Source organism: Tupaia chinensis, unplaced genomic scaffold, assembly GCF_000334495.1.
Source record: "Tupaia chinensis unplaced genomic scaffold, TupChi_1.0 Scaffold146650_1, whole genome shotgun sequence".
NCBI lineage: Eukaryota > Metazoa > Chordata > Mammalia > Scandentia > Tupaiidae > Tupaia > Tupaia belangeri.
This window is the reverse complement of record NW_006206507.1, coordinates 1,112,339-1,127,462: the sequence shown is the minus strand read 5'-3', so window position 1 is coordinate 1,127,462 and position 15,124 is coordinate 1,112,339. Positions and strand designations below refer to the sequence as shown.

The window sequence follows — 15,124 nt, the reverse complement described above, 5'->3', positions numbered from 1 at the left end:
TGAAATTTTTTTTTTGTCATAAATAAAAGAGTTGCACACACGCACACACATCTTTGAAAAATTCATGAAATATTCATATTGTGCAAAAACTATGCATGGTGTTTAAATTTTTTTGCACCAAAATAAACTCATCCCTTATTTCCATTTTTCCTACAAACTTTTTGAAGTGCTCTTTCTCATTCATATGTGTGTGTGTGTATATATAAAACACATTATAAATAAATACATCTTAAAGACAAACTGTCACATTACTTGTTGGTATCTGTCCAGTAGAATCTAAATGGTATAGAATTTGATGCTCTACAATACATTTTAACTTATTTTTTATTGTGAATATTCAAGGTATAGCATGATTCTTTGTGTGGAATGTGTGTATGTTTGTGCGTGTGTGTGTGTGTGTGGTGTTTTTAGACAGAGTCTTGCTGTGTGCAGTCTTCCTGCTCAGCCTCTCAGGATTGTTGGGTTTACAGGTGGACTTTACTGTGACCAGCTTTTAGGTTGGACCAGGAATTGAACTCACGCCTTCCAGGAGGTCCCAGCCTTTGGATCGTGGTATCCAAGCAGCCTTATCCCAATGCTAGGCTCCATCATGATCTTTTGATATCCATATGTGCAATTGCACTAATAGTGTGGTCAAAGTAGCATAGGTATCTCCTTCTTAGCTACCTTTTTGAGTGTGTGAAATGTACTCTCTCTGTGAATTTTCAATAAACAATATTATTAACGATAATGCTCATACTGTGTATTATATACTTTAAAAATATTCACAAGTTCTTACCTGCAGAAAATTTTCTTTGGTCCACTTTTCTCCTTCAAATTATATCTCCATTCCACTTCATACTATATTTTTATAAAGGATTTTATGAATAATATATTCTTGTGCAACAAAAATATGGAAATAAATGGAAATAAGTTTAAATTTCCTATGACCATAAGGTTTTAAGTGTTAAAAAAGTTTAGTTACTCAAAATGACAAAAATATATTACAAACATTGATGAATAGTTACTATACATAAAATGTAAAATTTTATTATAATTACAGTTCTTACTGAGAAAGGTAAAGTCTTTTCCTCCCATGCATCTGTGGGTAAATGTAATAGGAGTCAGCTCGGGGCTCTGATTTCTCAGGTAAAAGAACTGAGGAATCCTCTACTTGAATAAGTAAATGGAAATGACAGAGTTTGTTATAGCAATCGGGCTCAATTGAGTTTTTCCTTAGTTATATACCAAAAGTTACATGGTGATCTATCATCAAGATTTTTTTTTTAAGAGAGATTTTGGCTATAAGGTGTACATGTGCACATTGGAGAGACAGAAAGCAAGAAATCACCCTCTGGGGTCATGGTCACGCCACAATCCCTTCTCATTTTTCTCTTGGGATCTTGGGCACACACGCACATGTGCTTGGTGTGAGTTTTAAGCCACCGGATCCGGGACTCAAACCATAATCAACTACGTGGGAGTCCAGTGATTACGTCATCTGCTAGTCCCTATCAAGATTGCGTTTAGTGACTACTCATCTGAAGACTCGACTGGGTGTTCTTTTCTTTTGTGGAAAGTAGAGAAAGGGAATCCATCTGAGCTGCCAGTGGATTAATTAGCCCATCATTACAGTAATTTTCTTCTTTCTTGAGCACCCTAGAGGTTTCATAGTCAGACAATGCCTTAATGGACTTGGGGCGGTTTGAGGTATGCCTTTCTATTAAGAAGTAATTTTAAAAAAAAATGGTGATTGTGAAGGGAAGATAGGAAAGGAGAACACCCTGAAGCTTCACCCCAGGAGCTTTTCTAGGATCAATCCATTCTAGGAAAGCTTATCTGAAAATGCAGTCCTTGAAACCATCCATGTTCACTTACCCCCTGGCTAGACTTCACATACCTCCCGCCCACTGCTCAGGAGACTGCTATCTCTAGCATTTTTTCCCATCTTTCCTCTTTCAGTGGTTCAGTCCCTGGCACTGTGGATAAACACTGTGGCTGGTCTTTATTAACCATAATTCTCATACTGTGTATTCTATACTTTAAAAATGTGCACTGGTTTTTATTTACCCATGGGCCGGGCTTTTTTTGTTCCTCCATCTGTAGTACAAATTTTCTTAAACTTTAAGCACCACTGAAAACTCTCATAGAGTCTTACAATGAATATAATCACCTACTGTAAGCAGAATATCTCTGTACTTTACTCAGCATTTTTTCCCTTTCAGATGTTGGGGCTCATAAACACATGCTTTTACAAAAGAATAATACTATAACTTAACACTGAGAAGTTACAAACCTAGATCTCCATTCACATCGGCAAAGAGATACTGGTGTTTTATATAGTCAATATATAGCACCCTTCTGTTCTCCACCTGCTCTCCAAAGCCATTGAGCCATAGAGCACAACAGCAGCATTCTAGTGATGGAGCTGCTGTATTCATGGCTTGAAGATCATTGCAGTGACCTTCCTAATACTTCAGGCCCAAACTGGACTTCTACATCTAGCAATAGGTGATAGGCGGTACTGAACCAGCCTGGGCCTGTTCTTGTGAAACTCCTCACAAGGTCACACAAACAGATGCACTCTTCATAGTCAGGCTGCCTTCCAAGGGAAGGGAGAGGAGACGCCTGGCTACAACACCCAGTGACTTATCCCGATCCTTATGCCAATCCTCCTCTCTGGAATGCGATAAAAACAAGCAGAGCCTGATGGTCAAGAAAACAAATATAGAAAAATATGTAATTAGAATAGTGGCAAATACTAGGAAGGAAATAAGACCTTGTGAGAAAATAAGTGGGCAGGATTGCTTTGAAAGGGGTAGCCTGGCCAGGCTCAACAGGCTGAGCCCTGATGGTGAAAAGGAAAACCCGGGTCGGTCAAATGAGGAGAAGGTTCTAGGCAGGAGAGCACCCCAGATAAGCAAAAACAAAGACCCTAGGTGGAGAAGATTAGGGGTAGCAGGTGATAACTCTGGAGAGGTAGGCAAGGGCTTAGTCATGCAGTGCTTGGAGCGATGGTCAGGAATTTCGATGTCAGTTTTTGCGTGCAATGAGAAGTTGTTGAACAGTCAATCGGAAGTGCGACATGAGCTGATCTATGATTTTAAAAGATTACTTTGACTGTTCAGAGGATCTTCTGAGCAGGTACAAGAGCAGAGTCAGGGAGATCATTTGGGCGGATATTGCAATATGTGAGAGAGAATGATCCAAAGTAGTGACAGTGGAGATAGCCAGAAAGCGTCTGGATTGAGCATATTTAGAGCTAGGCTAGACAAAGTTTGCTGTTGGATTAAGTATAGTTAAATACTGAAAGGCAAACCTAGCTTTGTGGGTAGAGCAAAAATACATACTATTTTGGCTAAACCCACAGTCCAGTGGTTGGACTGCTGGATCCCACATGTCTGACCATGAAGTTGGAGCCCTGGACTCTGCAACTTAAAGAATACACTGGGCACATGTGCATGCATGCCCAAAATTCCAAAAGGAGGAATAAATGGAGGAGAAGGCATCGTGGCATGACCATGCCTTATGGGGGGTAGGGGTATTTTCTTGCTTCCTCTCTCTCTCTCTCTCTCTCTCTCTCTCTTGTGTGCATATGTGCCCTCTGGCAAAAATTAAAAGAAAAATACATACTATTTTCTTCTTCTTTTTTCCTTTCCTGTCTTCCTTCTCTTCTTCCTTCCTGCCTGTTCCTCTTCCTTCCTTCCTTACATTAAATAAAATTTATAACAGGTCATTGGTTTGTACTGATCTCCTGCACTAGGCCTAACAGACCAAACTGCAGTGGAGATACTCATGCTGAAGTTCCATACCACCTACCTGAAACTCAGTTGTTTACCTGATCTTCCAAGAAATCAGGAGAGACAGAGATAATAAACAGTCCCCGAACAGTCTAATTTAGCCGTTACGATAAGGAAGTTCTCTCGGCTTTAACCTTTACAAGGAAAGTGGCTTTAAAATGACAATTCGCTTCTTGTTCTGTGATGTTGAGTTTGTCTTTAAAAAGTCTCTATAAATTTTTAAAAAATGAAAGAATGAGAAGAGAAGAATTAGAAACAGAGTTATAGGTAACTCTTTTGAAAAATTTTGCTGCTAAGGGCAGAGAGGTTATAAACAGAAGGAAATGTGGGACCAAAGGAAGTGTTTGTTTCAAGGTGGGACATTCTAGAGGTATTTTGTTGTTGTTGTTATTTAGTAGGATAGGAGATAGTAACATGCAGGGGAGAAGAGGGTTGAGCAAAGCATTAAGGACCTCCAGAAGGGAGAGACAATGTAGATTACAAAGACAGAGGCTGAAAACTGAGAGTGAAGGTCTGTCATCTGTCTAACAGGAGAACAAGCAGGAGGTAGAGGCAGAAAGGAGTTGGCAAAGATGAGGGAGATTTCACCTGATGCTTCTACTCGCTTACTACTATTAAGGACTACAATATATTAATACAGCTGTATCACTCCACTGTCTTACAATCCCACTGTCTTATAATCATATAAATATATTTATATTTTATATATAGCTCTTCAAATGCTGCCATATCCAGTAGATTGAAATATGGCTTAATCTATAATATTATGAGATTTTTCGAAGATATAAATTCACAAAGAGAAACCAATTTCTTGGTTAGAGCATGCGCATCAATTTTTGCAATATAAGTATATTCTAATTGGCCACATTTAGAATTGAATATGAGAACCAAGAGCATTCTATAATTACGATTATAGATATAATTACTGACATTTGGAATCTGCTTGCTTGAGTAGACCAGATAATTAGAATATTATGTTAAATAGGCTGAGATTCAAACCTGTACAGGACTGAGAGCTTTGCAGAAAGAAAAATTTCCATTGCTAGAGAACCGCATTCTTAACCTGGGCCAGGTATTTCAAAAATATGCTGTTTTGGTCGTAAGGGAATGCAGGAAGGGTGTAGAGTGGGTGGGGAGAGAAGCATTTGCAGATGACTTTGTGCACACTCATCACCGCTGTGGGAAAAGCAGAACAAACCACCACTCAATCAGTAACATTATCTTTGGCCTATAAAGAACCAGTACGTTTTTTGGCTGACTGTCATCCTCAATAATTTATCTTCTTGTTACATAATGTGTTTCCTTAAGAAAACTCAAAGAGCCCTACACAAAGTTATTTCATTTGTCTTCGGAAAGAGAAACTGCAGAAGGAAAGCAAATGCCTTATAGTATCATAATTGTCTTTTAAAAAAAACTTGCTATAGGGCACATACCACATACAACTAACCTGAAATAAAGATTATAATTTAAAATTGAAAGTACAGTTTCTACTCAAATGTATACAGCTTTTGCACCCTTATAACGTTGAAAAATCTTAAGTCAAACCATTGAAAGTCAGGAACCAGTCCAGCTTTGGTACCACAGTAATTAGCATACTGAACTGTAGTGCTGGAAGCCACATGGCCGACCCTGGGTTCAGATCCCAGCCCTGGTGGACCTGAAAGATGCTGGGTGCACATGTGCTTGCCTGAAGGAGACAAAAAAAGAGAGAAAGTAAGAAAGCACCCTTCCTATGGGGTATGGTCATGCTGTAATCCTTTCTCCTCTGGCTCTCCAACCTTTTGGTTTTTGACCAGTCAAGCACATGAGCATGGTATGTTTCTTAAGTCCTGAACAACTGAGTTCAAGACTCAAATGGCACAGTTAAGCCATGTGGGATCCAGCCGCCTTAACCACTACACCACTAGCTGGGCCAATATCTTAGTAACTTTAATCACATATTTTTCTGGCTTTATTTATTTATTTAGAGAGATTTTTGCTACAGGGCATGTGCATTTACCAGAGAGACAGAAAGTAAGAAATCAACCCCTGGGGGGCAGGAGGAGGATGGCCATGCTACAATTCCTTCTCTTCCATTCTCCTCTTGGGGTTTTGGGCATGCACACACACACACACGCCCGGAGTGTTTTAAACCACTGGGTCTGGGACTCAGACCATGGTCGACTATGAGGGAGTCCAGCAGTGTAACCATTATGCCATCTGCTGCTCTCATTTCTGGCTTTTTTCAATTTGTGCAGGGTTCCACAGATTATGTCATGGGCCTTGGTTGACAGTTGCATTCTCCACTGAAGGCCATAATTCCTGATGGGCGGCCCTGTCCTATAGCTACAAGTCTCCCTGGGTTTCAAGAATTGCTCCCTCATTCTGGTGCCTACAAGTCTACTCCTGGTAGCAAATCCCACTGTCACCAGTCTGCCAGGCTTTTGGCTGCTATAAGGCCTTATTATGCATTTTGACTATACAGGGTCACTATACCCCTTTTCTCAACAGGGAGCAGCAACTTCATGGCCTATTTCTAGAAAGAAATCAATAAACATTAACCCACAGGTTAAAATGGTAAAAGTGGCCTTAAGCATATTCTCTGCCTGTTCAATGAATCCTGGTTCTCTAACTCCCTCCTGGGCATCCAAGCTCATCTCAAACCATGCTTTGTTTTGTACACAGAGCTGCAAGAGAGGACATAGTTAGTGCCATCTAAAATTAGTGAATCACATTAATCAACAGCATTTATTCCCACAGATTAATAAGTGCTTTATCGTTCCACTCCTGAGAGAAAAGAAAACACCTGGGAAGAGTTATTGTCTTTGTGAGAAGGTCCTCTTTGTGAGAGGATTGATTACCTGGTCAAAGATCAGCAACATATTTATCTTCAACAATTTCATGAAAATAATGTTGTCATTAATGAGATTCTCTAGTAAGGCAGAAAGGTCACATCTACAAGGATAGAGTCATTTGTAATATGAAACCCTGGTCTCTTTTCTCAGCAAGAAGAAGTTATTTCAGATTTAGTCTTTTTATTAGTAGACACAATAAAAGCAGTATACTATTCTATAAATAAGTATTTGGAATTAGACTCTTTTTTTATCATGTCCCATCAGGGGGGCCATAGAATCGTCCAGAGCAATAGGAGACGGATAAGGAAGTGGTGGAGAAAGAACTAATATTTATTGAATGCCTTCTTTGTATTATAAGCACTCTCATGTTTATTGTCAATTTAACCCTTACAGTAATCCTAGGAGATAGCTATGATTGCCGTGTTTCAGAGGAAAATGAAGTTCAAGGATGAATTGCACTACAGCTCATAGTTACATAATGAGTACAATAGCCATTGTTTGCGTTTCTCAGTGCTTGACTCTATGTAAAAGACTTCGCAGCCATTATGAAGTGTAACCCTATGCAGTAAATCACATTATGACCATGATACAGATGAGGCGAGTTAAGCATCTTGTCCATGGTCACGTAGACAATAACTGGAGAAGTCAGACTTCTGAGTCAATCCTGCCTGACTGAAATCCTCTCTAGTCAATCTACTCTCTGCTGCCTCCCATGGGAAATGGGTACACTGTTAAAATTTCTTTTTCTGTCTGAGCTTCTCTTCCTCTTCACCAGCATCCATTCAATCATTCTGAGTTGGAAGATCTTTCTCTTTGATAAAGGACAGAAAAACAAATGTGAGTAGACAGGTCCTTTGTCATCATCTTGCATGGTACAATCAGTCTCAACAGTGGGCCTGTTCTTCCCTGTCGTTTTCCTGTCTAACACATAATTTTCTCTTTTCATTGTCTCCAGACATTTTCACACATGCAATCCTAAAGTATTTTTAAAAGCAATATGCTCCTCACTACATTTTAAAGTTGATGACTGAAATTTTTTTTTTGTCATAAATAAAAGAGTTGCACACACGCACACACATCTTTGAAAAATTCATGAAATATTCATATTGTGCAAAAACTATGCATGGTGTTTAAATTTTTTTGCACCAAAATAAACTCATCCCTTATTTCCATTTTTCCTACAAACTTTTTGAAGTGCTCTTTCTCATTCATATGTGTGTGTGTGTATATATAAAACACATTATAAATAAATACATCTTAAAGACAAACTGTCACATTACTTGTTGGTATCTGTCCAGTAGAATCTAAATGGTATAGAATTTGATGCTCTACAATACATTTTAACTTATTTTTTATTGTGAATATTCAAGGTATAGCATGATTCTTTGTGTGGAATGTGTGTATGTTTGTGCGTGTGTGTGTGTGTGTGGTGTTTTTAGACAGAGTCTTGCTGTGTGCAGTCTTCCTGCTCAGCCTCTCAGGATTGTTGGGTTTACAGGTGGACTTTACTGTGACCAGCTTTTAGGTTGGACCAGGAATTGAACTCACGCCTTCCAGGAGGTCCCAGCCTTTGGATCGTGGTATCCAAGCAGCCTTATCCCAATGCTAGGCTCCATCATGATCTTTTGATATCCATATGTGCAATTGCACTAATAGTGTGGTCAAAGTAGCATAGGTATCTCCTTCTTAGCTACCTTTTTGAGTGTGTGAAATGTACTCTCTCTGTGAATTTTCAATAAACAATATTATTAACGATAATGCTCATACTGTGTATTATATACTTTAAAAATATTCACAAGTTCTTACCTGCAGAAAATTTTCTTTGGTCCACTTTTCTCCTTCAAATTATATCTCCATTCCACTTCATACTATATTTTTATAAAGGATTTTATGAATAATATATTCTTGTGCAACAAAAATATGGAAATAAATGGAAATAAGTTTAAATTTCCTATGACCATAAGGTTTTAAGTGTTAAAAAAGTTTAGTTACTCAAAATGATAAAAATATATTACAAACATTGATGAATAGTTACTATACATAAAATGTAAAATTTTATTATAATTACAGTTCTTACTGAGAAAGGTAAAGTCTTTTCCTCCCATGCATCTGTGGGTAAATGTAATAGGAGTCAGCTCGGGGCTCTGATTTCTCAGGTAAAAGAACTGAGGAATCCTCTACTTGAATAAGTAAATGGAAATGACAGAGTTTGTTATAGCAATCGGGCTCAATTGAGTTTTTCCTTAGTTATATACCAAAAGTTACATGGTGATCTATCATCAAGATTTTTTTTTTAAGAGAGATTTTGGCTATAAGGTGTACATGTGCACATTGGAGAGACAGAAAGCAAGAAATCACCCTCTGGGGTCATGGTCACGCCACAATCCCTTCTCATTTTTCTCTTGGGATCTTGGGCACACACGCACATGTGCTTGGTGTGAGTTTTAAGCCACCGGATCCGGGACTCAAACCATAATCAACTACGTGGGAGTCCAGTGATTACGTCATCTGCTAGTCCCTATCAAGATTGCGTTTAGTGACTACTCATCTGAAGACTCGACTGGGTGTTCTTTTCTTTTGTGGAAAGTAGAGAAAGGGAATCCATCTGAGCTGCCAGTGGATTAATTAGCCCATCATTACAGTAATTTTCTTCTTTCTTGAGCACCCTAGAGGTTTCATAGTCAGACAATGCCTTAATGGACTTGGGGCGGTTTGAGGTATGCCTTTCTATTAAGAAGTAATTTTAAAAAAAAATGGTGATTGTGAAGGGAAGATAGGAAAGGAGAACACCCTGAAGCTTCACCCCAGGAGCTTTTCTAGGATCAATCCATTCTAGGAAAGCTTATCTGAAAATGCAGTCCTTGAAACCATCCATGTTCACTTACCCCCTGGCTAGACTTCACATACCTCCCGCCCACTGCTCAGGAGACTGCTATCTCTAGCATTTTTTCCCATCTTTCCTCTTTCAGTGGTTCAGTCCCTGGCACTGTGGATAAACACTGTGGCTGGTCTTTATTAACCATAATTCTCATACTGTGTATTCTATACTTTAAAAATGTGCACTGGTTTTTATTTACCCATGGGCCGGGCTTTTTTTGTTCCTCCATCTGTAGTACAAATTTTCTTAAACTTTAAGCACCACTGAAAACTCTCATAGAGTCTTACAATGAATATAATCACCTACTGTAAGCAGAATATCTCTGTACTTTACTCAGCATTTTTTCCCTTTCAGATGTTGGGGCTCATAAACACATGCTTTTACAAAAGAATAATACTATAACTTAACACTGAGAAGTTACAAACCTAGATCTCCATTCACATCGGCAAAGAGATACTGGTGTTTTATATAGTCAATATATAGCACCCTTCTGTTCTCCACCTGCTCTCCAAAGCCATTGAGCCATAGAGCACAACAGCAGCATTCTAGTGATGGAGCTGCTGTATTCATGGCTTGAAGATCATTGCAGTGACCTTCCTAATACTTCAGGCCCAAACTGGACTTCTACATCTAGCAATAGGTGATAGGCGGTACTGAACCAGCCTGGGCCTGTTCTTGTGAAACTCCTCACAAGGTCACACAAACAGATGCACTCTTCATAGTCAGGCTGCCTTCCAAGGGAAGGGAGAGGAGACGCCTGGCTACAACACCCAGTGACTTATCCCGATCCTTATGCCAATCCTCCTCTCTGGAATGCGATAAAAACAAGCAGAGCCTGATGGTCAAGAAAACAAATATAGAAAAATATGTAATTAGAATAGTGGCAAATACTAGGAAGGAAATAAGACCTTGTGAGAAAATAAGTGGGCAGGATTGCTTTGAAAGGGGTAGCCTGGCCAGGCTCAACAGGCTGAGCCCTGATGGTGAAAAGGAAAACCCGGGTCGGTCAAATGAGGAGAAGGTTCTAGGCAGGAGAGCACCCCAGATAAGCAAAAACAAAGACCCTAGGTGGAGAAGATTAGGGGTAGCAGGTGATAACTCTGGAGAGGTAGGCAAGGGCTTAGTCATGCAGTGCTTGGAGCGATGGTCAGGAATTTCGATGTCAGTTTTTGCGTGCAATGAGAAGTTGTTGAACAGTCAATCGGAAGTGCGACATGAGCTGATCTATGATTTTAAAAGATTACTTTGACTGTTCAGAGGATCTTCTGAGCAGGTACAAGAGCAGAGTCAGGGAGATCATTTGGGCGGATATTGCAATATGTGAGAGAGAATGATCCAAAGTAGTGACAGTGGAGATAGCCAGAAAGCGTCTGGATTGAGCATATTTAGAGCTAGGCTAGACAAAGTTTGCTGTTGGATTAAGTATAGTTAAATACTGAAAGGCAAACCTAGCTTTGTGGGTAGAGCAAAAATACATACTATTTTGGCTAAACCCACAGTCCAGTGGTTGGACTGCTGGATCCCACATGTCTGACCATGAAGTTGGAGCCCTGGACTCTGCAACTTAAAGAATACACTGGGCACATGTGCATGCATGCCCAAAATTCCAAAAGGAGGAATAAATGGAGGAGAAGGCATCGTGGCATGACCATGCCTTATGGGGGGTAGGGGTATTTTCTTGCTTCCTCTCTCTCTCTCTCTCTCTCTCTCTCTCTTGTGTGCATATGTGCCCTCTGGCAAAAATTAAAAGAAAAATACATACTATTTTCTTCTTCTTTTTTCCTTTCCTGTCTTCCTTCTCTTCTTCCTTCCTGCCTGTTCCTCTTCCTTCCTTCCTTACATTAAATAAAATTTATAACAGGTCATTGGTTTGTACTGATCTCCTGCACTAGGCCTAACAGACCAAACTGCAGTGGAGATACTCATGCTGAAGTTCCATACCACCTACCTGAAACTCAGTTGTTTACCTGATCTTCCAAGAAATCAGGAGAGACAGAGATAATAAACAGTCCCCGAACAGTCTAATTTAGCCGTTACGATAAGGAAGTTCTCTCGGCTTTAACCTTTACAAGGAAAGTGGCTTTAAAATGACAATTCGCTTCTTGTTCTGTGATGTTGAGTTTGTCTTTAAAAAGTCTCTATAAATTTTTAAAAAATGAAAGAATGAGAAGAGAAGAATTAGAAACAGAGTTATAGGTAACTCTTTTGAAAAATTTTGCTGCTAAGGGCAGAGAGGTTATAAACAGAAGGAAATGTGGGACCAAAGGAAGTGTTTGTTTCAAGGTGGGACATTCTAGAGGTATTTTGTTGTTGTTGTTATTTAGTAGGATAGGAGATAGTAACATGCAGGGGAGAAGAGGGTTGAGCAAAGCATTAAGGACCTCCAGAAGGGAGAGACAATGTAGATTACAAAGACAGAGGCTGAAAACTGAGAGTGAAGGTCTGTCATCTGTCTAACAGGAGAACAAGCAGGAGGTAGAGGCAGAAAGGAGTTGGCAAAGATGAGGGAGATTTCACCTGATGCTTCTACTCGCTTACTACTATTAAGGACTACAATATATTAATACAGCTGTATCACTCCACTGTCTTACAATCCCATTGTCTTATAATCATATAAATATATTTATATTTTATATATAGCTCTTCAAATGCTGCCATATCCAGTAGATTGAAATATGGCTTAATCTATAATATTATGAGATTTTTCGAAGATATAAATTCACAAAGAGAAACCAATTTCTTGGTTAGAGCATGCGCATCAATTTTTGCAATATAAGTATATTCTAATTGGCCACATTTAGAATTGAATATGAGAACCAAGAGCATTCTATAATTACGATTATAGATATAATTACTGACATTTGGAATCTGCTTGCTTGAGTAGACCAGATAATTAGAATATTATGTTAAATAGGCTGAGATTCAAACCTGTACAGGACTGAGAGCTTTGCAGAAAGAAAAATTTCCATTGCTAGAGAACCGCATTCTTAACCTGGGCCAGGTATTTCAAAAATATGCTGTTTTGGTCGTAAGGGAATGCAGGAAGGGTGTAGAGTGGGTGGGGAGAGAAGCATTTGCAGATGACTTTGTGCACACTCATCACCGCTGTGGGAAAAGCAGAACAAACCACCACTCAATCAGTAACATTATCTTTGGCCTATAAAGAACCAGTACGTTTTTTGGCTGACTGTCATCCTCAATAATTTATCTTCTTGTTACATAATGTGTTTCCTTAAGAAAACTCAAAGAGCCCTACACAAAGTTATTTCATTTGTCTTCATAGCACTCTGAGGCTGTGAGCAGAAGGGAGGTTATCCAGACCAAGGCCGTCCAGTAGACACATAACTCAAGTGATATATAAAATCTAAAATGTTCTAGTAGCTACATTTTAAAAAAGAGTAAAAGAAATAGGTAAAAGGAAATTGAATATATTTTATTTAACCCAAATATCTAAAATATTGTCATTTTAACATTTCAGGAGAATTGTTGACAAAGTCTGTTACATTCTTGCTTTGCAATCTAGTGTGCATTTTACCCTTAGAGCATAGCTCAGTTCAGACTGGTCACATTACAAATGGTCAGTAGCCACATGACAACACAACTCTAAGACACAGGAAAGAATGAGGCTCACAGAACCCCAAGTCCAGTTTCTAGTGCAAGCTAATGTGAGTCAGAGTTTGTCACTGCCCGACTGGAAACCCTCCACAGGCTTCCCGTCACACCTAGTACAACGCTAAACTCTTACCCATAAGGTTGTCCTTGCCTCACTTACCAATCTCACATCCTACCAACTTTCCCCTCATTCTGCCCCCACCCCAGACCTTCTCCCTTGCTGAGTCAAGTTCATTCTTACTTCAGTGTCAGGGCACTTCTTCCTCCTTCAGTCTGGAATGCATCTTCTCATAGCTCAGTCCTTGCATTAATCCAGATATTTGCTGAAATGTCATTTTAGAACTATGATTAAAAATAATTCTTGGGGCTGGCAGGGAGCGTGGTGGTTAAGGGTGCTGGACTACCACATGGCTGACCGTGGTTCGAGTCCTGGACCTGGTGGCTTGCTTTCTCACTTTCCCTCTCTCTCTTGCTCACTCTGTCCCTTTCTGGTCAAATTAAAATAAGAAAAGTTAAATTTTAAAAAATAATAAAAAAATCAGCTCTTAAGAAAATTCTTGTTAGTCACTGTCTAGCTACTTTCCTTTTTTTTTTTTTTTTTTTTTTTTTTAGGTTTTTTTGCTATAGGGCATGTGTGCTTGCCAGAGAGACAAAGTGAAAAATCACCCCCGGGTGGGGGAGATGGCCACACTGCAATCCCTTCTACTCCATTCTCCTTTGGGCATACACGCACACTTACTCCCACATGGCTTGAGTTTCAAGTCACTGGGTACGGGACTTGAACCATGGTCAGCCATGTGGGAGTCCAGTGACATAACCATTATGCCATCTGCTGGTCCTCTTATCTGCATTCTTAATATTTATTGCACTAAGTACTGAAAGTACACACATTTTGCTTGTTTACTCTCTGTTTCCTCCACTAGAAAGTAAATTCTATGCGGTCATGGGTTTGCTCCGTACCTTCTGGATTACCAGCATCTGCAATAGTGTCTGGCACATAGTAGGCTCACTGAATGGATGAGTAAGTAGTATTATGTGTGGCAGATCATTTAGAGGGTACACTGTGATATTCAAGAGTTTCTTCTTGGAGTCCAACTCCTTGAGTTCAGTTTCCAGCCTATCTGCTGACTAGCTTTTGTCCTCTTAGTATTATCATTGCTTTTCCTCTATATATCTCAGGTCCCTCATCTGAAAAATATGGTGTTCATAATAGCATGTATTTCACAGAGATGATATTATTTTGAGGATTACATGTGATAAGGTATGTAAAGCACTTAATATAGTATTTAGCTCATAATACACTCAAGAAAAATTCTATTATTTTTCTATTAAAAATTCTATTATTGGGAACCAGCAGTTAGCGTAATGGCTATGTCGCTGGACTCCCACATAGTCGACCGCAGTTTGCGTCCCGGACCCGGTGGCTTAAAACTCACGCCGGGCGCGTGTGCGTGCGTGCCCAAGATCCCGAGAGGAGAATGGAGGAGAAGGGATTGCGGCGTGACCATCCCCGCTGAGGGGTGATTTCTTGCTTTCTGTCTCTATGTCTCTCTCTGTCTGTCTGGCGAGCGCACGCGCCCTATAGTGAAAACCTCTCAAAAAAAAATTCTATTATTATCTGTTAACAGAGATTAAACATACTTGCACGTACCCTACCTACCCCAGGCAGACATGGCTCTGGTCAAGGTTCCAGACAGCCATTCCCCTCTGCCTCTCTTTGTGAACCCATCCCTTCGGCACCATTGACTGTGCTGAGCCATCTCTTCCCTGACTCCAGGAGAGCACAGGCTCTCCTACTACCTCTCTGCTTGTTCCTTCTCACTTCTCATTGCAGGATCCTCTTCCTTACCCTTGTTTATTTTCCTTCAGGCTCTTCCTTTGATACTGATTGTTCTTTTTTCCCCCAATTTTTAAATTGTGTTAAAATACAGGTAACATAGTTTACCATATTAACCATTTATATATATATATATATATTTTTTTTTTTTTGGAGAGGTTTTCGCTATAGGGCGCGTGCGCTC

The 15,124-nt window shown here is 39.6% G+C and overlaps 1 long non-coding RNA gene across 1 annotated transcript in view; it reads right to left on the bottom strand.

The window, feature by feature from the left end:
• Nucleotides 1-12,515: 12,515 nt before the first annotated feature.
• Nucleotides 12,516-15,124, bottom strand: part of LOC102501693 (uncharacterized) — a 4,527-nt gene continuing 1,918 nt past the window's right edge. The window contains exons 2-3 of the long non-coding RNA XR_337477.2: nucleotides 13,345-13,426; nucleotides 12,516-12,596 (exon numbers count right to left, since the gene is read on the bottom strand). This is a non-coding gene — a long non-coding RNA (uncharacterized LOC102501693). The remainder of the gene's footprint in view (nucleotides 12,597-13,344; nucleotides 13,427-15,124) is intronic.